Source organism: Xenopus tropicalis, chromosome 2 (genome assembly GCF_000004195.4).
Source record: "Xenopus tropicalis strain Nigerian chromosome 2, UCB_Xtro_10.0, whole genome shotgun sequence".
Taxonomy (NCBI): domain Eukaryota; kingdom Metazoa; phylum Chordata; class Amphibia; order Anura; family Pipidae; genus Xenopus; species Xenopus tropicalis.
In genome coordinates this window covers 103,171,368-103,196,854 of record NC_030678.2, presented here as the reverse complement: position 1 = coordinate 103,196,854, position 25,487 = coordinate 103,171,368, and the positions used below count along the sequence as shown (strand labels likewise).

Below are 25,487 nucleotides of genomic sequence, written 5' to 3'. Positions count from 1 at the left end.
TGCATGTAGTGGGACGATTATTTCTCATACAGCATGTTTAAGTATGAGATTAAGTTTTAATAGTTGTCATACAATAACGTTTATGTAGCCTCATGTAGGGCCATAAATCCTGTGGAGGGCCACATCCAGCCCACAAGCCTCCAGTTGGGCAGCCCTGCTCTAACTGGTCATGTTGGATCACAGATTTGGTGCTCAACTCTGACTTCAGTAGGTCAGTGAATGCAAGTGGCCCTGCTCAGAGGCCACTCAGTGATACTAATACTATGGTGGAAATGTCAAATGACATGCCAGTTCCTCAGGAATACTAGAGTGCTGTCAGACTGGCTGAATCTTTAAGGTATTGTATGATGAGCACAGTTATACTGGATGACTTGGGCCTCAGGCAGACTATAGACTGTAGTCTGGCCGACTGTCTAAAGTGTGTAGGGTAAATCTGATTTACAGATCAAGGCATTTGGATCTGATGCAAACTACAAACAGCAGCTCCAACTAAAACAGTATGCTTGTGCTTGTTTGCAAATTATGACCCCATCACACATATAATGCAAAATAATTTACTCTAGTTAAAAATTCAATGCAATGAGTAGTCTGTGTTTTCATACAAGAATGGTGCACATTCTCAGGGGCTGCCCACCATGCTTTTCCCACCTTTCCCATTGTTTCCCAAAAGTTAAGCAAAAGAAAATCTCAGTACCCACATCCTTTTTAAAGGAACAGTAAGACCAAAAAATTCAAGTGTATAAAAGAAATTCCAATATAATGTACTGCTGCCCTGCACTGGTACAACTGGAGTGTTTGCCTCAGAAACACTACTATGGTTTATATAAAGAATGCAGCTGTGTAGCCATGGGGGCAGCCATTCAAAGGAGAAAAGGCACAGGCACTTAGCAGATAACAGATAAAACACTATTGTATTCGACAGAGCTTATCCGTTATCTGCTATGTAACCTGTGCCTTTTTTCCATCTTGAATGGCTGCCCCCAGGGCTACACAGCAGCTTATTTATATAAACTATAATAGAGTGACTGTAGCAAACACACAACTTTTACCAGTGCAGGGCAACAGTACATTATATTTCTTTTACTTTAAAACTCTTTAATTTTTTGGTGTTACTGTTCCTTTAAACACTGCACTACAAACTGTAGCATGCACAAGTCGATGAGTGTGGGCAGTATGTCTAAATGCTTACTACTGCTCTGTGCTCCAACCTAAAGTAGAATATTTTTTGTCACAGCTCATTGTAGGAGTCATGGGCTTAGAGCTTGGTTATACATTTAAAAATGAAACTGCAAATTTAAGAAAAAAGTACTTCATAAAAGTATTTTTTCACTTATCTAAAAACCCATTACCCAGAAAGCTCCAATTTATCGGAAGAACATTATCCATTTTGAGGAATTAATTCTAATTTTTTTAATGATTTCCCTTTTTTCTCTGTAATAATAAAACCATACCTTGTACTTGATGATAACTTAACTGCATGAATCCATATTGGTGGAAAAATAGTTCTGGTTGGTTTTATCCCAGGCTGGTGCTTCTGTTAGGAGAAAAATGCACCAGCCTGGGGTAGCTGCGAGTCGGCAATACTGTTCTATCTTCAGGATCCCGGGGCCAGCGCTTACACAGTAGAGTGAAAAGGCTGGCTTTTTTGTTAAAGTTTTTCATTTTACTGTGCATACGTGAACGGCGCAAGGAAGGAAGAGGATCGCTGACTTAAGGTATAGTGATCTAAATTACTGATAGACGTCTTATCTAAAAATATCCAAGTCCCATGCGTTTTCTATACTAGGTCCTATACCTGTATATTTAAAAAGCCAAGCAGCATATTAAAGTGCCAAGGCCTTTGGAGCTTTTTCTGAGTCTGTTTCAGTTGTTCGATTTCCCCTGGAAAGTAAAACTTTATCTGTATGCATGTATGAAGAGACTGAGGATGATAACCCTAATCCGCTGGAGGCTTGTGGTATTATTCTGGGTACATATATTCTTTCAAGTTGTCCAATTATGGCAGTGCAGTTACAAAGAATATGACTAGCATTGTTTTTTCTTATACAGTTTCTAGTGGGTTGTTTGTTGCTTTGTTTGTTTAGGCGGTGGCAATATGATGGAGGTGACTATGGGGATAGCAGTGTGATTCTTTGCTGCCACATATGTCTGGAAACAAAAAAAAAAATCAAGCGAAGCTTGGAGGAGGAATAGATGCCGCTTCTGTCTCAGCACATGAACAGTACATTTGTATAATGTGTATGTGTTATTATAATTATCAAATATTTATAAATCACCAATATATTCTGCAGCTTCTTGTTTGCAGGGTCATAAGGTGTGCCCAGGTTGTGGCACACTAAAATTCATCCCTGAATATGACCCTCAAACCCTTATTGTTAATGGGGCCAAAGGGCTTTGATTTCCTTTATTTATTGATAATTATATTTTTAAATGATTGATTGCATTTTGTAGATCACATTTTATTTGATGGGGCAGAGCTTATCATGTATTTGGTTCATATAATTACATTACTAGATCAGTCGTACTTATACTTCAGATTATATACATTTGAATGCTCTTAATTGCTTCATTGTGTTCAAAGTGTGGTATGGTGCTCAAGGTGTGGAGTGCATCTTAATAGTGTGCCACATGAGGGTCCTCTTGGAGGGCTAGCATGAATGCATAATGAATGGACTACTGCTAATTTACCTAAAACCGATGGACATCATCACAGCGGCCAGACAAGTGGCCTCACCCACCTGTCTGGCTGCCGTGACTGCTTACCTTTGTGTAAGATTTAAATGGTATCAGTCCTGAGATTTGCTGGCCCCCTGCATTGTTCACACCTCAGATTCAGGCTGTAAACCCCTGTATTGTTTACACCTTTAAGACCCGTATTGTCTGCCCTAAAGTGTGCTGCTAAGGCGTGAAATTATGTGCTGGTGGTTGCTGTGTTATTGCATATGTATTAAATGTGTGGCTTAATATCATTTAAAAAAAACTTTTTACATAGGAGTGATGGGGGTTATCCTTGCAGTGAGTACCAACCATGTGTTTTTCCTGTGCTCTCACCATTAATATGGTTATAGTCTTTAAAGCTCTGTTGATAACATGGGTACGATTTGAAGTGGGTACAGAGAGCAAATAGTGCTTGTCAAAACTGGCTTCCATTATCGGCCCTCTACCATGTAGGCCATAAAAATTTGGGCTCTTGGTACCACAGAGTTGGGCAGCACTATTTTAATATATGAATGTGCCAGGCATGGGTACAGTATTTAATACATTTATAATGTGTCCACCTCTCTGTTAAGTGCATTTTCTTAAATAATACAGGAAGGAGTGCATCACAGTATACATATCCAGCACAGTTTTAATTCACCATGTAATCTATAAATTTGTATTCTAGTAATAGTCGTACACCATTATCAAAGCCACATTTTTTAAGATCATTGTTCTCTTTTGTTTTAATAGTTGTATATGCATGTGTATTTGTACATTTTGATCTTTTCCCTATTGGGCCATTTTTTCTCATTTTAATAAATAGGAGGGTGAAAAATCTTGAGGCATGGATAAGCTGGTGTGTCCTCAGGAATGGGCTGAGGACCAGATGTGTCTGCTGATTGAAAGCATCCTGTGTTATTAATAAACTGGATTGAGACTTAATAGCATTTGGCTTCAAAAAAGTTTATTTTTCCTCAGGGTAAACACAAATGAGAAATACACAAAAAACTATTTGTACCTCTGGTAAACACTGCATTTTTTAAAGTTTGTAAATGTATTTTTCAAGTACACAGCTTTTAAGCGAACCATATTGCTTTATCTCTCAGTGATTAATAGTACAAATGTCAGTCTAATAAACGACACAAATTAGAGTTCCTCTTTAGATATAGACCACAAATTAATCAAGATATTCTGAAGTGTGATAAACTCACTAATTCTATTAGTCCTATATTTTAGTACTTATATCTTTGTGTATGTATGTTGATAAAGACAGAGATGTTGGGTTTTTTTGGGTTTAATTATTAAAGGGAAATATACTCCTTTTTGGCAAGGACTTTTCTTAATTTTTTTACACATATACCTGATTCCACCGACTAAAGGAGACTCTGCTCACAGGGACCATTTCCCCACCCGCCATAGGCTTGCAGTTAATGCAACCCCTCCCTCACCTTGTTCCATTGTGAAGTGTTGAATTCTGGGACTTAAAGTTCCTTTGCTTAACATAGAATCTGTGCAAGACCCACTATAAAATGCATTTCAGAATCCATCCCTTTGCAATGGAACATGACGAGTGGGTGGGGTAACATGCTGTGAGCATAAGGGGTTTTGGGAAATGGTTCTTATGAGAATCAAGGTTTCCTTGCAATCTATGGAATTGGTTATATCTGTGTATTTTTAAAGTTCAATTAATGTCTTTGCACAACTGAATAAGCTCAAGGGTGGGTATGTTCTTCCCATTCAATACATGGTTAGTTTGCCAATATGTGGCTGGTCAAATTACACTTAAATAAGGCAGTGCTGCATACATAAGTAGTGGTATATAAATACAAATATCCAAACATACATGGGGACCCTTACAGTCAGTTTCTTAATGCAGTATTTCCTTTGAACTTTGCAGCAAGGGAGTGACACAAAATGAAGCAGGCTACAGATGGGGAGTGGGTGGACATGTGTTTTTATTTGAGTCTCTGGGACATCACAGCTGATGTCCATGGTACCACCAGAAAGCCACTCTGCTCAAGACAGTGTAAACAAATCACTCATTGTCAGGAGGGATGCAGTGAACACATTGATGGGCTCATAAATCAAGAGTGACAAGTTGCAAAAATGTGACAAACTCCATGTTTTTGCACACAGTGCACACATACTGTGTAGTCTCCTGGCCTAGTTTTGCAACTGTTTCAATAGGTGCACTCGTGATGTGCTTTTTCAGGCCAGTCTCTGGTATTGTAAATTGGAAGCTTGGTGTTCTCTTATTAACAAAAAAGTATTGCAAAAGGGATTATCCCTAACCAATAATATTAATGAATCCTAGTGCATCTTACAAAGGGGTTTCTGTATTTGGAATTGCTGAAAGAGAATTTCCTTTCTGCCTCAATTTAGGATTGTTGCAATAGTGTGAGTATGGCTTGAATTAAAATTAACTTGTCTAAATTCCTTTTAATGAATCGCTCACTTCAGTTTGTTGTATTACTCAATGGAATTTAGCTGATTAGAAGAATGGAATGGGGAAGATAAGGCTTATTCATAGCAGACTGAACTGCTGTATGGAAAATGAAACTACCAGACTACTTTATAGCTTATTAGCCATCTCTGTACTAGATAAGGTGGATTTCTAGATTAAATTCAAAAGTACTATTATGGTATATGAAATGGTTTCTCTGTAGTACAAAGTCTTTTTCACACTGCAAACATACAAGTAAATATTGTGTGTGGATGTGGAATTATTACTGGTATAGGATCCGTTATCGGAGAACCCCTTATCCAGAAAGCTCTGAATAACATGAAGGCCATTTTCCATTTTAAGCAAATAATTCCCAACTAAGATATAATTAATCCTTATTGGCGACAAAACAATCTTGTTGGGTTTACCTAATGTTTTAAATTATTTTTTAGTATACAAAGTATGAAGAATTATGGAAAGACCCCTTATACAGAAAACCTCAAGTCTTAAGATCATTCTGGATAACAGGTCCCATACCTTTAAATTATTTTTAGAATTAGACACCATGCTGGTGTGATTTATAGATACTTAAATGTGTGTTGAACTTTGTTACCTTGTGTATATTATAACCATCTTGAATAATTTGTTTAAATGTTGCAGTGCTATGTGGAACCAATATCTGAAACAAAACAAAACTTTATAACTGAATTAGTTCAAACAGTGATGTATTACACAGGTAAATTTGTTATCTTGTACCTTCTAGCATTTTGTAGCTCTGTCTTAATTTGCAGGTCAGAAATAGCTTTTAGCATGCTGTTTATTAACAAATATCAATTTATATTCTATTTTACATACTTGTACTTTAGCAGATTTGAGGTATGGAGATCCAAATTATGGAAAGATCTGTAAAACTCCAGGTCCCGAACATTCTGGATGACAGGTCCCATATCTGTACTAAGATTTGTGGACATTTAATTGTTGGCACGCTGTCATTCACATCCGAGTTTGTCAGCAAATATTTGGTAATCTTTACTTGATTTGGCCAACGAATCAGCCTGTTTTGGGAAAAGACCAAAATAACCTCATAGCTTTTTGGCCAAAATACATCTGATAAACAATTGACTTGTTCCACTTTAAGCTGCCAACTCAGCCTCTCAAGACCATGTATGATTAGTTTTAGTCTTTTTGAACCATGCCTAGCCAGAATATCTTTGCACAGAACAATAGAGAAAAAAAGATGTTCTATAGGATGATCTCTCAACACTGCTCCATAACGTTTCAACAGTGATCGGTTAGTTTTACATCATTTACCTGGGGTGGCCATTGGTATAGAATTTAGATTGAAATCATCCCCTGACTGCTTGTGCCCTGTGAATATCTATATTGTTATCTTGGAATTTCCTTCATGATTAATCTGCATCATTGGATGAAGGTGGTTAATGTAACTGGCCCCAAATCATGACAATTATAGGCATCCAACTGATAAAACCCTCTATACTGGGAAAGCACTCATGCTTGTATGTGTTTTATGTTGTGTGTTATGTATACTGATACTCGTTGAGTGAGAAGTGACTCATTTGACCAGATTTTTTTTTTCTGTCCTTTGCACCATCAACTTGAAAAAAATTTCTAAGAAGGAATTCTTTTTGTTCAAGTCGACTAGAATTCCAGTTCTGTTTTGTCTTGCATGTTTAACAAATGCATTGCGACCAAGGTTGAAGAATATTACTTTTCTATACAGACACCCTAGATTAGGCTGATGTCTAACCCTCAGACCTTCATATACATGCCAACCATTGCCTTTATTTAGGGAAACCTATGAAATATTCCTAAGAGATTTTAGTCCTGTGTGCCGCTGCCCTTAAAGGCTGATATTGATTTGTATGCTTCCATGCCACTATTCCTCATGAAACAGCAGCAAGCTGAACTTAACTGTAGCTTCTCCATATGTGGCCCTACTATCGGCCCTTTTCAGTTATTTATTTATTTTTTAGTCATGGTGGCCAAAATAAAGTGCAGTATTGTAATCTAAGGTTACCTGTTTAGTTGGTATGTAGTAAATAAAGCTAACTTTAAACAGAATATTTCATGTTCCGTCAGATAAATCTGCAATGAAAAATATTATTCGGCTTTCACATCACAAAGCTGTTTTATGTGCCCAGAGGTACAGCACACCTGTGACACATAAGATGACAGCCCATGTGTTTGTCTCCAGTACTTGCACTTTATGACATCTGTTCTCCTTTTTCTGGCTTATTTGCTTCTTAAAGTTGAACAGATTGCTTGCTTACTTGCTTATGCATGTACACTCAGCACCGACACTGAGAGGGGGGAGCCTTTACAGGGCCACACACAATGTGTAGGAGACCAACCAAAGAAACAAATGTTACAAGGCACATGTACCAAAACATAGTTGGGTGAGGAAATATCTTTGTTCCTTTCTTATCTTTTCTCTTATTTACAAACACACATTTTGCTCCTGTATTATATTTATTTATTTTAAATTCTCAAATTATAATCTGTCAAATTTTGTGTTCTTTATGCAATCAGATGCAGTAAATTACCATACTTCTGTTGTGCAGTTGTTCAGCTTTTCCCATCTCAAAATGTTGTACAGTCTATGGCAAAGTAATTTTTATCGATTTGTAACTTCAAATAACAAAGTTGTATTCACAATAACTATGTGTTGTCTCTACTCATAACCAGGAGGGACACAATGTCAGCCTGGTTTGAGATTGGAGTCCCCTGAGGTGTAAGAATGTACATAAGTTAATATTGTGTTCTTGTGCACATAAAAAAAATGTCTCCGCATGTTTAAGTACAGAAAATGAAGACACATTAAGTAAGGGTCTTTCCATATCTTAGTGGTGCTACATACAAAGTTATTGCTTGATAAGCACAAGCAGTCGTGCTTTGGATGAGGTTGCCATTTAAACAATCGTGGCTGCTGCCACTGAGATTTTAATCATAAATATGGAACCAAATAAGACTTAACTGTTCAGAATAATCCTAACCAGTATGTTAAATGCATCTTCATAGCAGCATAAAATGACTGTAAACTTTTAAACTGGATGTAATAATTTCATCATATACAAATTTCAGCTTTATTAACAGTTGTACAGTTCCATTGGATTGAAAATCTGTTCCGCCAATGTCTCCCATCATTGTGCGGAGGACCATTGGCAGTTCCATTGGACAGAAAATCTGATCTACTGATGGCTTCCATCAAAGTGTAGGGAGGCCCAGGTTCAGTAGGGACTTTATCCTTATATTGAGCTTGAAATCCTCTTGCCTGGTCAACTGAGATGATCGGTGCAATTATACTGTCCAAATGTGTCCTTCAGTTGTAAAATCTATCTGATAACTCGGATATCTATCTGAGTGTTGGCATACGTGTTGCTTTTACAGATCAGCAGCTAATATTTAGTCTATTATCGCAAACTGGGTTGACTTGTAAATTCATCATACACAGATTAATCCTTGTATTCTTGGTTTAAAAAGGTTAACTAAAGTTAGTTATGAGAGCAGACTATCACATTGCATCTTCCGGTACATAAGACATTAGCCTGAGAATGCTGGATTGTAAGTGAAGGACCTTGAAATGCAAGAATTTATCATCTTTGCATTCACCCAAATATGCAATCCTCTTCAAAAGATTTGCCACTCAAGAAAGTAAATATAAAATCTTATTTACATATTTATATGGAAGTAAGATTAAACTTTTAATTTTTGACACGTGAATGGAAGCCAGCTGACCCTGACAGATATCCTTGAACTATTTAAATTTACTGGTTCAGGGATCGGGTTTGAAGATGTTATCTGCCGATGTACCATGCGCTGACTTATGGTACATTGATGGATGATTAATTTCCTGGTTTTTTGAACATTCACCTGTTTTCCAGAAGAATCAAAACAATATTAAGGCAGCTATACTGTGTGTGGCTCCTCACTCTCTGCCTTTTTGATCTGTTGGCTGGTTGGCTGGTTCGAGAGCATACTTGGTCTTAGGGGCCCTGTCACCCTAAGAAATTATTTCAAGTAATTTTGTATTGTGCATGTTGGATGCGCAAAATAAAAAAAACTGTGCATACACTCTCTAAATTATTTACATCTTGATTCCTTCATTCTTTTGGAAACCACAATCATAGCAAGCAGGCAAGTTCAATTTTGTGGAAGCTTGTATCAAGGCAGATTTTTGCATCATGAACCCAAAATCCTTTGTATGCACCAGAAAGTAGGTGCTAATGCACAGGCTACACAAATTTTAGGCAGTGCGTAGAGAGGGGACATGTGAGGAGTGCAGTGACATCTAGGTAGTGAGGAATTGAAAGTGATTGCTATGCCTTACTCACAGAGCTGATTGACAGCTGAGATTATTAAATATTATACAACTTTTTATGTCTGAGGGACAGGTCCCCTTTAAGGATTTGTCTGCCTTCAAATACTGTAAAATGTGCAAGGTTTCATCCAAACCCTGAACCAAATAATCTTTAACAGGAATGCATTGATAAATGGTAAATAGGAATATTTGTCCCTCACTAAGAAAAAAAGTATATTTTCCTAATTCATCATATTTTCTTTAAGGGTATAATTAGATCTTTGAAAAAATCTGTATGAGGCATATGTTGTTTTGAATTTGCCAGAACATTTTAAAACATTTGTTTTTGTGTAGAAATGCATCAACAGCATATAAGAACTGGAAACACTGACACATCTATTTAGGAAAACATGCCTTTTTGCAATCAACTAAGATTTTTTTGCAATCAACTAGGAATTCTTTTATTTTGCTCTTGTCCTGATAATGTAATTTATTTCTGTTTGGGTTATTACATGATTCTTAAGGTGGCCATACACGGGCCGATTGTAGCTGTCGGTATTGGTCCCTTAGACCGATTCGGCAGCTTATTGGCCCATGTAGGGACAGCAACGTTGGGCCTGCCTGACCGATATCTGGCCTGAAATTGGATTTAGTCGAATCGGGGACAGCATTGGCTCGTTGATGCGGTCCCCGAACGGACTGCGCCCATTGCTGTTGTTAAAATTCGATAATTTGGCTATTTTGCAGACCCCTAAGTGGACTGGCAGTCCGGAAGAGGTTCTGTTTGTCAGTAAACCTGTTTTTTATGTGAAAGCTTGCCTCCAAGTCAAGGATTTAAAAATAAAAACATCTTTTGAAGCCACTGGGAGCAACATCCAAGGGACAGGGGAGCAGCATGTTGCTCACGAGCCACTGGTTGGGGATCACTGCTCTAAATAGAAGGTCATCAAAACATTTTGCTAAGTCTGGCAAAAGGAAGGCGTTTTGACATAGGTGACAAATCTCTTATGCCAGTACCCTAAAAAATTGTCATTGTGGTAAAATTCCTCTTGCTTAGACTTGCTTGCTGCAAGTAAAACACATTACATGCTTCTATCTGGCTTAACCTGAGCATGGTGTTTTACGCAAAAGCTTATTTTTGATACTCTTGGAAGCTGAGTACAAGGACCATTTCACCTGTGACACTGGGCAAATTTGTCCATGGGCAGTAGCCCATAGCAACCAATCAGTAATTGACTTTTTTGACCAGTTGCAGGTAGAACAATGAATGCAACAATTTAATTGGTTGCCATGGCCATTTGATTGGTTGCAAATTTGCCCAATGTTTCTAAATGACCCCAAACTTGCCACTATGCACTTGCATAGAACATAGGTAGTGAAAGTAAACAAAACATCTATCCTATTGTCTAACAAGTCCAGGGTGCTTCTTGGAGTTCAGTGACAGCAATGGAAATAGGTATTATTAGGAAGAACTCTTTATAGATCTGAAAACTTTTATTAGGAAGAACTCTGTAGTAGTAACTCTGTCAACATAGTGTTCCTTACAAAAAAAGCAAAGTCTTAGCAAGTTTTCTTGAAGACTGAACTGAGAATGATGTAAGAAACCTTTATGTGAGGGTTTGAAAAAAAAAATGACATAGAGAAAAAATAAGACGCCCTCTGTCATTTGAAAAAGAGTACTTTAAATGATGGGATACGTTGTCTAGCTTCTGTGATGTTAAAGTAAAGTCTTCACTTATAAACTGATTTATTTTTAAATGCTCATTTTCTGCATCTCAGCCTAGTAAGCACTATTGTGCAGGAAGTATCACATCTGGGGGCACTTAAACATTACATTACTTTGTTTAACCATCTGCAAATAAATAGTTGAGTGTTTCAGATCATTCAGTGGGACAGGGCTTCTAGATGACTCCCTTTAATAAACAGGTTTAAGATACATATGTTTTTAACAGGTAAAAGGTTATCTCTGAGTTTTAGTTTCTAAAAAAGCTAGAGCCTATTCCAAAAAGCTTGGCAAACTGCCTTAACACCCCTGCTGCAATCCCTGGACTGGGTGTCTGAACTTTTCTATATAAGTTCTGTGAGCCAAAAAGGAGTATTTTGTATTAATTCTGCCAAAAAGGAAAAAACGCCTACACCTTCATCATCAATAAAACCACAAATAGAGTGTCGGCATTGAAAACAATGTGCTAAATTTTGAAACTGATTCAATAGTATCAAAAGTATAGTGTTCAGCTGTTAATCCTATGCTACCCATAGTACATTTGTTTTTATTCTTTAACTTAATGTTAAAAATATTAGTATTGAAAATACTCCTTAAAGGAGAACTAAAAAGTTAAAATCTCTGCTAAATGTTAAGCACCCCCGTGTGACCATATTTGTTTACCTGATACCCCAGCCAGTGCTTCTGTTAGCAGGACACTGCATCAGCCCAGTGTATTTCTGTAGGAGCTCATTCACTGCAATCTTTTTCCTCTTTGGCCTTCTATTCTCTGGTCCCAGGCAGACACATATGCAGTAGATTGAAAAAGCTTACTTTTTGCACCTCATTTTGACTTTCGCTCTACTGCACATACTCCTGCTCAAATGGAATGAAGAGTAGACAGAAGCAGCTGAAGAACATGGAAACAAGGAACATCAAAACAAAAAATACCCTGGGCCAGTGCAGGTTTTTGCAAACAGGATCACCGGACCAGGTATGGGGTACCTAACACTTTGGCACCCACAAGTGATTATACCCATCATTCTTTAACGCGATACTAACACTTTCCTATTAGTGATGTGCGGGCTGGTTCCCAGGATAACCGCATGACACTGGTGTTACATATGCTGCCATTCTGCTAACCTATGGCCGTGCTAAAGGCTCTCTACATTTTGGTCACTTATTTCTGCCTCTTATTTTAGCTAATCTATATGTATTTTGACTGCTTCATTTTTTTCCTTTTCTGCATCTTCTTTTTCTTGGCCATGGAGTTATATGATTTTATCTACCATTTGGACACCCAAATTTTGAATATACTCATTGTTATTTTACCTACTCAAAACTTTGATCACTTTGATCATCAACTTAATGATCTATACACGGGGATGTAATCTACCGTGTACACCTGTTATGTCATGGGGTGGGTCCTTGGTGTCAATTTTCAGCCACTACTCACTATTTCAGTTTGTTTGGTTTGGGGAACTGTTTGTGGTGTCTTGATAAATATTTACCCTATTTAAATAATAAATATTTACCCTATTTATCAAAGCTTTCCTGACAAAAACTATCTTTATAATTAATATGTTTCTCTACCTGATACCTTGTGTAAATTCATATATATGTGACTGGTTTGAACAGTACAGCACCATACTGTTCTAGGGGTGATTGTGCCCAGCGCTGCTCAAGAAATCTTTGTGTTTTGTGAGGAGAGAGATAAAGATGACTGGTTCTATATCATGCTGAACATGTGTGTTTTGTACTGTACAGTGAAACTCAATCAAAAGTGTAATAACGCCTATCTGCTTTCCAGTGATTTTAGTAAAAATTCCATAAAAATATCAATTGTGATTTTTGTCACATGATTCTCATGCTCATTTTCAGATAAAAACTGTAAGAAACTCAGATTTCCTATTGATTTCATTGTCTATTGGTGTCAGGCTTTTTGTAAAATTGTGATTCTGGGTTTTGCCCTTACAGCTTGTGTAAATCAAAAACTAATTTACTGAGTTGTTTAAAGAATGCCTCTGGCAGAGGAGTGAACCTGTACGCCTACTGAAGCTGGCATATGCATTATCATCATTCACTAATGTAGTTGCAGTCTCTCAGGAAATGGGTAAGCAGTTGGCTTCAGAAGAGGGAGTTTTTGCAAAATACCATAAAAGTATTGTGCCTTTTCCTTTCATCTATTTGTAGACAATGCTAGAAAAATAATGCAGAGATTCCCTTGGGCTTATATAAAGTGTATATGCCATAATATAGGAAATAAAGCTACTTTACTCTGGGAGAAGTCTGTTTAAGAAAACCGAAGGTAGAATCACTGTTGGGGGGGGGGGGGTGACGTTCCAAGTTGTTACGCCCCCACAGTGATCCTAGTTGCTTGCTTCTTGCTCTGAGTTTGCAATTCTCTTCTTCAAAATAATTCACCGCCATGGGGATACATTTTCTCTGAGTGCTGTGCAACTGCATTGTTCCCATTTTCCTGGCATTCCATGCGCTGTTCTGAATGAGGGCAAGCACCATACAGATCATCACTGGTTCCTGTACTTTGCGTATGCTCAGCTTCAGTAGATGCAGGTGAGAACTGGTAAAGGCAAAGGGTATGGTGGAATGGTGCTCAGAGAGGTGGATGCAGAGAGGTGCAGGCATAGAGCTGGAATTAATTGCCTAACAACTTGGCATCACCAAGTGATTCTACAGTTTGTTTGAATTAACTCTTTTTAAAGAAGAGAAAATTAACATTTTTTACATTAACAAAGTAAGTAGTTTTACAAGGTTTATGATTCTGCAAGTTTGTTATGCTAGTCTTTTAAGCCAGGGGTAGGCAAAATATGGCCCACAGGCCTCGTCCGGCCCGTTGGTCTTTTTAATCCGGCCCGCCGACTCCGCAAGTCTCATCACGCCAGGCTTGGCGCCTGAGGACTGATGAGCGGAAATGGCGTACCGCTGCCCCGGCCCCTCTCTTTTTAGCTAAACTCTTCAACTTACACAAATAGCGTAATTTGTATTGATCTTCACCCTTTTCCCTGCAGTTTCCCAGTCAGGTTCATTACAATATGTGCTACCAAGGTTTCTGTGCTGCTAATTGATCCAGCAATGAAAATTGCCATCTCAACATTTTCCCGCATGGTGACTTTGCCATTTATTTTTGGAGACTTGCTGGCATTTCTGCAAGAAAGTTTACTATTAGGCCCTAGTCTAAAATACAGTTCATTTCATCTCCTTACATGATGCTGATGGAATTCCTCTATCAAGCAAGACAATGAGAAATAAACTGGAAAAAGACATCTTTCCTATAAACAAACATTTTTTCAAATCAACAATGTAAGCCGAATTATTCTCAGTTACTTAATAATTGCTGTGCATGACTAACATGTTGCTTCCTTAAGACTTGTAGAAGAGCTTTTTGTTGGAAACAAATCAACTTGCAGTGGCTGCTGACTAAACCTGATATATAACCTTTGCAAAGGTTACACAAATAAAGGCAATTGCCGCCTACTCACCTACTGAAAGATGCTACACTGGCAGTTTTTACCATAGTGTGTGTGAATATATATATATATATATATATATATATACACAAACACAGACGTTTTTCGTATGCTGGGCATAAAGGGGTTTAGCAGCTCTGCAGTAGTAATGGTACAGGCTTCAAAGTTGTTCACAAGAGCTCACTTTCTTGGACCTTGTTAGGCTATCTTTTAAGAGACACTGACACTGATGCTCTGTATGTCCTGGAAATCTGTTAAGAAGCTAAGCTAAGAGTTTGTTGGAAATTATCAAGCAGAAAATGAGATTTGTATGTCACAGAAGCTGATTCTGCAGGGATAATTAATTAAGTCTATGAAGATTTTCATTCATCCAGGTCATGGTATATCTAGTATAAATAAATTTAAAGCAACTGGACTTGTTTGGTAATCATTGAAGACGTTTCACTACTCATCCGAGCAGCTTCTTCAGTTCAACTGACTGGTATGGGAAGACCTCAGCATATATACTCTTCCACTAATCCAATCACAATGGCACTATGTAACTCTTCAGAAAGGTGACATCTGAAACTCACAGAGGTGTGAATGCTGTGGAGTTACTTTGAAAGGATTACCAAAGTATCATGCAATTCTTCAAAACAGGTGTTACTTGTTAGAGTTGCATGAATGGATGTGTGAAGAGTTCTGAAACTGCCGGGGTACAGATGTTAGAACAGCATTGTATGTAGCAGACAGATGGTGTCGAAGTCCCCCGCCTCTGTTTATAGATGAAATTAAAATCAGATCCAACGAAGTGGCGGCCTTCTCAGAACACATTAACTCAGTGGACAACAACATCAAGTTCACAAGGGAGGATGTCCATGAGAACAAACTTGCTTTTTTGGACTGTTTGATATCCATCCAAGAGGGGGGTATCTTGAAAACAGAAGTATACAGGAAACCCACTCATACGGATCAATATCTGTTGTTCGATTCCCACCATCCGCTGGAACACAAACTGGGTGTCATTAGAACTCTACACCACAGGGTGGAAAGTGTGACAACCGATACAGAGTCCAAGGACAAGGAATGTAAACATCTTAGAGGAGCACTGAAAGCTTGTGGCTACCCAGACTGGGCCTTTGTCAAAACAACAGCAACTAAGCCCAACAGGAACACCAAAAGGAATAACCGTCCTGAGGCAGAGAGAAGGCGCAATATAGTCATATGTAGCAGGAGTGTCGGAGAAACTCAGGAGATTTTTCAACAAACACCACATCCCTGTGTTTTTCAAACCTAGCAACACACTGAGACAAAAACTTGTACACCCAAAGGATCCAACACCAAAGGAAAAACAAAGCAATGCTGTATACGCAGTCCAGTGTAGCGAGGAGTGCACAGACCTTTACATTGGTGGAGACAAAGCAACTGCTCTCCAAGCGAATGGCTCAGCACCTCTGTGAGTTTCAGATGTCACCTTTCTGAAGAGTTACATAGTGCCATTGTGATTGGATTAGTGGAAGAGTATATATGCTGAGGACTTCCCATACCAGTCAGTTGAACTGAAGAAGCTGCTCGGATGAGTAGTGAAACGTCTTCAATGATTACCAAACAAGTCCAGTTGCTTTAAATTTATTTATACTAGAGATAATTAATTAAATAACTGTTTTGGTTCTCGAGTTGCCATGTAATGTGAATCTGGATTAATTACTAAGTACCCTTGTATTGTTAGTATATTGTGAGTCGGTCCTTAAATGTTTGCAACTGAGAGGAGTTAGTAAATTACCAAAAAAAAGATGGGGATTTTCTGTGGGCATCTTTAGAGGAACAGATCTCCACTGCTTAAAGTGGTTGCATTGGGGTTAGTATTGAAGCTTAAAGGTAAACTCACTTAGGGGTGCCAAAATGTTAGGCACCTCCAAGTGACTTTAATCGCCTACCTTTTACCCCGAGCTGGTGCCCCTGTTGGGAGAGAACAGCACCAGCCCGGGGTACCTGCAGCGCTTCCTTCTTCCTGGTTCGCGAGCACGCGCAGTAGAGTGAAAAGCCGAACATTAACAGAGAAGTCGGCTTTTCACTCTACTGCGCATGCACCTACCGCATAGTCGCAGCTAAACGAAGCAGGAAGGAGGAAGCGCATCGCTACAGGTACCCCGGGCTGGTGCTGTTTTCTCCTAACAGGGGCACCAGCCCAGGGTACAAGGTAAGCGATTAAAATCACTTGGGGGTGCCTAACATTTTGGCACCCCAAGTGACTTTGCCTTTCCTTGTCCTTTAAAATATAAGGTGCAGCATTTCTAGCCTGCTTCTTTAAGTTTTGGCTCTTCAAAGTTAATATATCACAAAGAGTTATGTTTTAATTTATATTTTAAACACCATAAAACATACTTTAAAGTTCTAGTTCACCTTAAAAGTAACACTTGAATGGTTTAGACAGCATTATTTTAAATCAGTCTTTTTTTTTTTTTGCCAAATCGCGGCGCATGCCATCCCACCGGCAATTTAAATTCTCGCCGGTGGGATGCCATTTTGGGGAGTTTAGTCGTCTGCCACGGCCCTTATGTTTTTTTAATTTGTTACTGAAATCTTTGCAGCCTGCAAATGAAAATGTTTTCAGGTTTTCCACGTAAAATACCCCATGTCTAAATAAAGTGTGACAGGAGACTTGAAATGTATTACAATTTAAAAATACTGCTGTCTAAACCATTCGAGTGTTACTTTTAAGGTGAACTAGAACTTTAAATAGTCTAGTATAGTTTAAATAGTCATAATAGTCTATAGACTATAAACATCTCCAAAGGCAGTGGTATACAGAGTAGTCAGTCCAAGAGAATTGTTGGGAATTGTTTCCCATAAATGTCAGAAGGAATCACTTGACTAATGGCTCACAGGGGAAGTATCATAAAAGCACAGACTTCCGCATTATCAGCAATAATAGCTTCTGTAAGCTAAATATATCCCATTGGTAACAGTGAGAATTGATGAGCAGGGATTTCACCCCCCACGGCAGCCAGAAAAAAAAGTCAGCAAAACAACCAACCTGATATACCACTTACTTAAAGGAAATGTAACACTAAAATTTTTTAAGTAAAAAAGCTTTTCAACCCTGCACCAATAACTGCCCTATCCTGCAAACCACTTAGTATTTTAAATGCTTTAATAGAAAATATCTGCTAAAACTTGGCTTCCTGTCAATTGAACTACGGCGAAGGAAGGAGCTGTATCCACTATGCGACGATCGATTGATCGAGCCTAGCCTGTTTTAGTAGGTATTTTCTATTAAAGCAATTAAAATACTAAGTGGTTTGCAGGATAGGGCAGTTATTGGTGCAGGGTAGAATAGCTTTTTTACCTAAATTTTAATTTTACTTTTCCTTTATTGAGCAATACAAGTGTCCATTGTCATGGGAAGCTACTTCTCTATATAATGATCAGGTATTTTGAGAGTAAATGTTGAAAGATTTGGCATTCCCTTCAACAAAACTCAATGTAATCTTTGCTTCCATGTTACATAGGTAGTGCCCTTCCCAATAACTACAATGGGATGTGACTGCCTGCTTTACAAAGTGTTTTCATCAGTGTGGTTCTTCCAGAAATTATTGTATTAATCAATTGGATAAAACCCCGATACCCTTGGGTTATTGACTAAAAGTCTTTAGAATGTGACCCAACCTTTAAGGTCATTCAATCCAGCATTAACTGTCTTCCATGTTCTCACCATGTGTATTGCTTTAATATGGTGCCAATTATTAACAGGAAGACAGACACAGGAGCAAGTAAATTGTTTACAGATGTGGAGTATTTTTTGTTTGCTGTTTACTTGATTGGTTGTACTAAGACAGAGAAGCCATATGCTCAGAAGAAAGTTTTTGTGCCACTGAGTGTTCTAATAAGCAACTCCTGGTGCAAGGAGTTTGGATGTTCTTCCTATGCTTGCATGGGTTTCCATTTAAAAATGTACAGGCAGGGTTATTGGCTCCTTACTGCATTGCTAAACATTGCTATAGTCCCTATTCACCAGGTTTTGCTTGTATGACATTTGCTTACTGCTAAATTAATTGGCTGATGGGTGTAATAATGAATTTGGTTTAAAGCTAAAATCATGAGTAATATTTGGCTAAATTACATCCCCTTTTACTCTTTCAGTCAGTGTCTACGCTGACTATAGATAAAGCTGTGTTTTGTAATTTGTGTAATTAAGCTAAATATGCTTTATAGGATAGACTGGTGGGTGACTACCCATGTATTTAAAGTTGCCAATCGGGAACATCATCCTTTGCCTATATCATTGTATCTGTATGGATGTACACAGATATTGTTCATTTGTGTGAAGCTGGCCAAAATTTTTAAGCCACCTCAATTGCCATCCTTTGTGTTACAATTGTTTCTTATACATGCATGTGCTGAAACTTTTATAAAACGTGTATCAAACACCAGTAGTTGTATATGCATGGCTAGCTTTAGGGCTCTCACTGTCTACTGTGCTAGTCCTATGGACAGTTTGGGGAAGATTTATTAATGTTCGCGTGTGTTTTTTTTTTTTTTTTTTCACAATTCGAGTTATGGTTCAAAAACTCGAATGTCTGCCAAAACCTGAAAACTTGAATGTCTGCCAAAACCTGAAAACTTGAATGTATAATTTTGCCAGGTAAAAGCTTGCGAGTTTCTATAGAAGTCAAATGGAGCTGTCCTAGGCAAAGTCAAGCCATATTTTCAGTTTTAGATATTCAAGTTTAATTTGAGTTTGTAAACTCGAAAATTCGAGGTATTCAAAATTTTTTTTTGAATTGCACAAGTTTACCACATTAATAAGTAAGCAAGCATTCAATATGCAAGTTTGTTCGATTTAGAAAGTCAAACTTGAAAATTGATAAATAAGCCCATATGTATCTTTAGTGTTCACAAATTTCAACATAGTTGAGTTGTAAGTATACAATCTACATCTACATTCATGTATATTTACTGTTTGTAGTAGGTTGTAGTTCAACCCCCCTAACCCCAGCACCAGCCACAACCCCAGCACCAGCCACAACCCCCCCAACCCCAGCACCAGCCACAACCCCCCCAACCCCAGCACCAGCCACAACCCCAGCCACAACCCCCCCAGCCCCAGCCACAGCCACAACCCCCCAGCACCAGCCACAACCCCCCCAACCCCAGCACCAGCCACAACCCCAGCCACAACCCCCCAGCCACAGCCACAACCCCCCAGCACCAGCCACAACCCCAGCACCAGCCACAACCCCCCAACCCCAGCACCAGCCACAACCCCCCCAACCCCAGCACCAGCCCCAGCCCAACTTACCCAACTTGTGGTTCCTCCAGCTCCAGCGATGCGTCCTAGCAACGTCACATGCGCGCCGACGTCACATGCGCACGGGCGCAACCCGGATGTAATTGGAGAAAAACTGCAGGAGGCGCGCATACCGGTATAGCGGTATGTTCAAAAATCATATCGTTTTTTTTTTCAAAAACCGGTATACCGCCCAGCACTAATGTTGAATGTATTAAATATGATTTAAAATGATAGAATGCCACCTTCCAGAGCATCCTATGGGTTCTACTTTTTGCAGTCATGTCAAGTGTAATGCAATGTTCTTTCAGTCATTTTATTAGTACAGATCTGCATGTTTCATTTTTTTTTTTTAGATTTTGTTCCCCTTTTTTTTTTCTTTTATTGCAGCTTATATTTTTTCTTGTATACTTCTCCCTCCCTTATCAGGACATTCTTATCTCTAGCAGGAAATGAAAGCTGTTAAAATAAAACGAACATACAAATAAAAATAGGTTAAATACTTTAAAAATCAAGCACTTTGGAAATTCAATTAAATATTTTTTCTGGGATATTGTTGCAGATGTTAAAATGGTAGGTTCAACTATATCTGCTGAATGGCTTCTTTGTCTTGTTAGGCAATAATGTAGAAGACACTGAACATTTTATTTGCAATCAACAAATTTTGTCTTGTATACACATAAAAAAATCTGGCAACAAATGTGATTAATCTACAATTACTGATGTAATAGTTTACATTCTGTAATGAAAGATAAGTTATTAGTAAAAACAGTAATAGTCTTTGCCACACAAAAATGCCCGAAATTAAACCTGGTTTTAAAACAGATGCACATCTAAAATATGTGATGGTTTTTATGCCCTACAGATTATTGGCAAACTTCAGCAAATACAATTTATGGCCCCAAAATATTTGAACCGCAATATATTGAAATTGCTTATTAATTAGGGCTTTACTGGGTCCTCTGCACTCCTGGGTCCCCCTGCAACTTCTGCAGGGTCTGCTTCCTCTGTAGTTGTACACCTGCGAGAGAAGTTGGGCGAGATGATCACTACTTTTATTCTTGAGCAATTCTGTATCCTCAAGTCTCTAATGCTTCCTGTAATGTAGTTGCATGGGTTCTGTGGCATGATGCAGTTATGATAGTCTGAGAAGATCAGACATTTATAATCACTACATTCAGATGGGGGAAGATTATTTTTCAGGCATGTGAGCACTTATCAACTATATGAAATCCTCATGGGTGTAATTAGCAAGTATAGCCTGTCAGATATTAACCGTACAGGGAAATTATACTCAAAAACAAATTTTATGTATAAACATTATTTAGATTAACATTGATTCACACATGTATTTTGTCTTTTAATCTGTGTTGTAAACATTCTAAAGTATGAATTAACTCCAGGTTGGTTCTCACCCTCTTCAGTGTTGGCTACACACAGTCAAATAATAAAATGGAAAAAGTTTCAGGACTGTAAAGCATGAACAGGTTTTTTTGAACTGGTAAGCCCAATTTATAACTGGGCTGTATGGTTCAAAATGGGACAAATTGTGTATGCTACCTCTTGGTGTGCAGGGCACAGCACTCAACTCGACAAAATATTTATTCCTTATCTGAAGTGTAGGCAATGTTAGCCTGCACCTTTGGTGGGGGAAACAGATTTTATGTGATTTTTTTTTTTTTATTTGCAGCCTGCATTTTGCATCTTCTTTTCCAACAAGCCCCTTAGTCCTCGCTGATAAGCAACCGTCCTTTAGCATAATGCTACCTATATTTTGTGTTTTCTCTTTCACTTTGAAATGTAATGCAATTGTTGCCCAATATCCAAACTACTGGATCAGCCCAATTTCGTTTCTGCATGGGTGGCCAAGTCAGACAAATATACACTTGTATATTACCAGATGTGTAGATCTGTATATGTATGGACAGCTTTAGGGTGTATGCAAAAAGTTACGTTTGCACTGCTGTGTGCATACTCATGAGCAGTGAATGTTAGCTAAGAACATCATGCAGCTCACTGATCATCTATTTGGCTTTCTGTGCATGCTTAATATGAGTGCCATTATTGCATCCCTGTATCATTGTGTTGTATCCCTAGTTTAGCTCTTCAAAAAAAAAATTATATATATTTGTTTTTTTTAGAGATAATTAGTTGCCTGCTGCTAGTTTGCAGACAGATGTGTGACCCAGTGTTTGAAATTATACTATATCATAACCCTGTCCTTTGGTTGCAGGACAAGTTCACTGTGGCTTTTTTTCCATAGCGTAGTAGTTCCTTTTCCGTTCTCTAAAATTACTTTCACAGTCCATGCCTTTTTCTTTCAGTCCTTTTATAGTGTTCCTAACCAATATCATCGAAGAATAAAACATCGAAATTGATTAATGCTAAAAACTGTATGCGTGACATAAATCCATGAAAACACACAAGGGCTGATTTAATAAATGTTGAAGTTCCATATTTTCCCCAGTTATCAGTTTTAACAAACTAACACATTTATCAAATCTGATACCTGTGTTTGTTTGGCAGAATGTGTTTAAATTCTTTGAGCAGTAGGATCTACTAAGTAAACTCACTTTATATATACATATATTTTTTAGTCCTTCTAGAGACTTTTTAAGGTGCACAATTAGAAAATTTCGGATTGTTTTAGATGAAATATCTTGATGTACCTTTACTATGTTAAAATATTAAATTTGTATAAAGGCATTAATCTCCAAAATATATAGAGATCATGTCCCATGTTATATACCATCCATAATTTCAAGGTAATGTTTCTTACTTGACCTAGGGATGCCAATATTTTACATCTAAAATAATTTTTTGTTTCTACCCTATTCATATCAGTTGTAAAATTCATAGAGCACACTGTTCATAAAAGTGCCATCTAAAAATACATAAGAAGTAGGGACAGAATTTCATTTGTATTAGTGGCTGTAAAATGTCAACATTTCTTGTAGTTTGCAATACAAATCCATATAGTGTTGTCTTTGACCTTTTATTTTAGATATTACCAACAAGAAATAGTACTATTTGGCATTCTGTATATTCATAGGTCTTTTGTAATGACTTGCAGACTCTGGAAGGAACACCCCGTCCATTCTTATGTGGCAGTTGATCCTTGTCATAATCGTTTAGCTGATAACCGCTTCAGAGGACATATCTATTTTTTCAGAAAGGACAATGGGAAATTGATTTCCTCCCCATTCAGTAGAATAGCATGTTGTAACATTTTGAGAAAGTATAGAGAAGTTTATAAAATGTGCTTATAAATATGTGCTCTTTCTTTAATGTGCAGCTTTAAAATGTATTACTATTATTATAATTTACTTTCACAGCGTAGACCTATTTTACATAGCACTGGGTATATAATGAGACATTTTAAACTAAAAGTAAGGCAGTATTTACTTTGATGAAAGGCTGAACTTAATGGACATGTCTGCTCATGTGCTTTGTCCATTTTGGGGGTGTAATTCGTACTGTAAGTGTGAATTGACAACGAGAACTTTTAAATTCAGCTAAAAAAAAAAAAGGGTTATCTAGGATTTATCGAGCAACTGAAAAATGGTGTTCTAGCCCAACACGAATTTATAATGCAGTGACAATATATGTATGGTTCAGGTGATCAGCAGTATGTGTGTGTGTATCATAAAGAATCAAAATAAAGATATATAGGACTAAGTGCTCATGCCCCAGACCTTCAGCATAGGGGAGCCAATATAGGAACAAAAAAGTAGAGCAGGCAGGCACTCCGGATCGCAAAAAAGTAGATGTGTAGCTCAGGTGTCCGTAAAACCAAAAAGTACTTATATTTACATATACACATAAATGCTATAAAGCCTTACACGTTTCGTACCTGTATGGGTACTTAATCATAGGCTGCCTAAACAGAAGCCCCATAGCCATATGTAGTGTATTTTAAAGCAATTTCAGAAGGGATATTTTGCCTCCAGGTAAGGCATTAGGTTACCCCTCTCCATTGTTATGATCGGAAAACATACAATGTTGCATATTCAGGTGAAATTTAGTGATCTGCAGTATTTTATTGATGGCAGTAAAAAGCAACTTGCAGCAATCTTAAGTAGTGATGTAAACTACACGTTGAAGATATTGTAGATATTTTTATGGTAATGTGCACATGATGGGGCAATTATAAGAAAACTTATGGGATATGACTGTCCTTTAGTAGGATGATTAAATGTACATGTTAAAATGTTTTCTAAAGTGCTAGATTTGAATTCTTCATGCAAGACCAAAAACAATTAGACTTCTGCAATTTTCTGCACTTTTTATTAAAAATATGCTTTAATAGTGAGAGAACTTACAAAAATTGAAAACAAACCTTCGAGATAGGCATTCACAATGTTGAAAATGTAGTGCTGGGAAAAAGAAAATCTTTAAAGTGAGGAAGTGAGAAAGGGCAATGAGAAATTGAAGCATTTGAGTGGAAATTAAAAAATCTGGCCACATTTTGAATTATTCCAGAATTCAGCTCTAGTTGTTTATAAAGTAGCAGCACACCTGTGTTCTAACACATTAAGCAGCTTTGTACAGTTCTGTGTTCATTGCTTAGCATAACATCATTGCTTCAAATGGCACTTTATAGTTGTCAGTGCTCTATAACAGTCAAATAGTAGATTTGATTAAATTAGGTAATTTCAAATAGGCTTCCTTGCTTTCATAATCCATTCTAATTTGGAAATTATGTCCATTTTAACTCTTCTTTGCTTAAATTGTTAAACTCTGCATGTCTAAACCAAAGAAATAATAAATGATTCGGGATTAAGGTGGCAACAGAGGATTTACCCAATGAATTAAAAACTAGCCTGTCGTGGAATATAATCATAGGATTTCTATATGTTATGGGCGATAATCTTTTTGTCATAGATGGATGTGTTTTTTATATGATAATCATGTTGCTAAAAAGCAGACATATTTATGGCTTATTTGTTTTTTTTCTTTGTTCCTAGATCATTTTTTTGGTTCAGGCTTTCTACATGATAGAGAATACTTAATTCTAATTCTATACCTGCTTGCATTGCATTAGTAGTGCTGACCGTTCTTGAAACTGGAACAGTATAAATAAATCCAAATACTGGTATGGGATCCATTATCCAGAAAGCTCCAAATTACAGAAAGGTCATCTCCCATAGATTCCATTTTAATCCAAAAAAAATTTTAATTACAAAATATATTTTTCTTTTCTCTATACTAAAACAGAACCTTGTACGTGATTCCAGCTAAAATAGAATTATTCCTTATTGGATGCAAAACAATTCTATTGGGTTTATTTAATGTTTAAATTATTTTTAGTAGACTTAAAGCATGGAGATCCGAATTATAGAAACATCCCTTCTCTGAAAAATCCCAAGTTATGAATGGATTTCAAAACCAGAAACCTGTTATACAGAAAGGTCCAAATTAAGAGAAGATCATCTTCCATGGAGTCAATTTAAATAAAATAATTCTAATTTTAGAAAATAGTTCCCTTTTTCTCTAATAAGAAAACAGTTTTTAATTTATCCTAGCTAAGATATAACTGATTCTTATTGGTGCAAAACAATCCTATT

The 25,487-nt window shown here is 37.5% G+C and overlaps 1 protein-coding gene across 4 annotated transcripts in view; it reads left to right on the top strand.

The window, feature by feature from the left end:
* cblb (Cbl proto-oncogene B, E3 ubiquitin protein ligase) overlaps positions 1 to 25,487 on the top strand; it is a 104,655-nt gene that overhangs the window by 1,092 nt on the left and 78,076 nt on the right. The gene's annotated exons all lie outside the window — the stretch shown is intronic.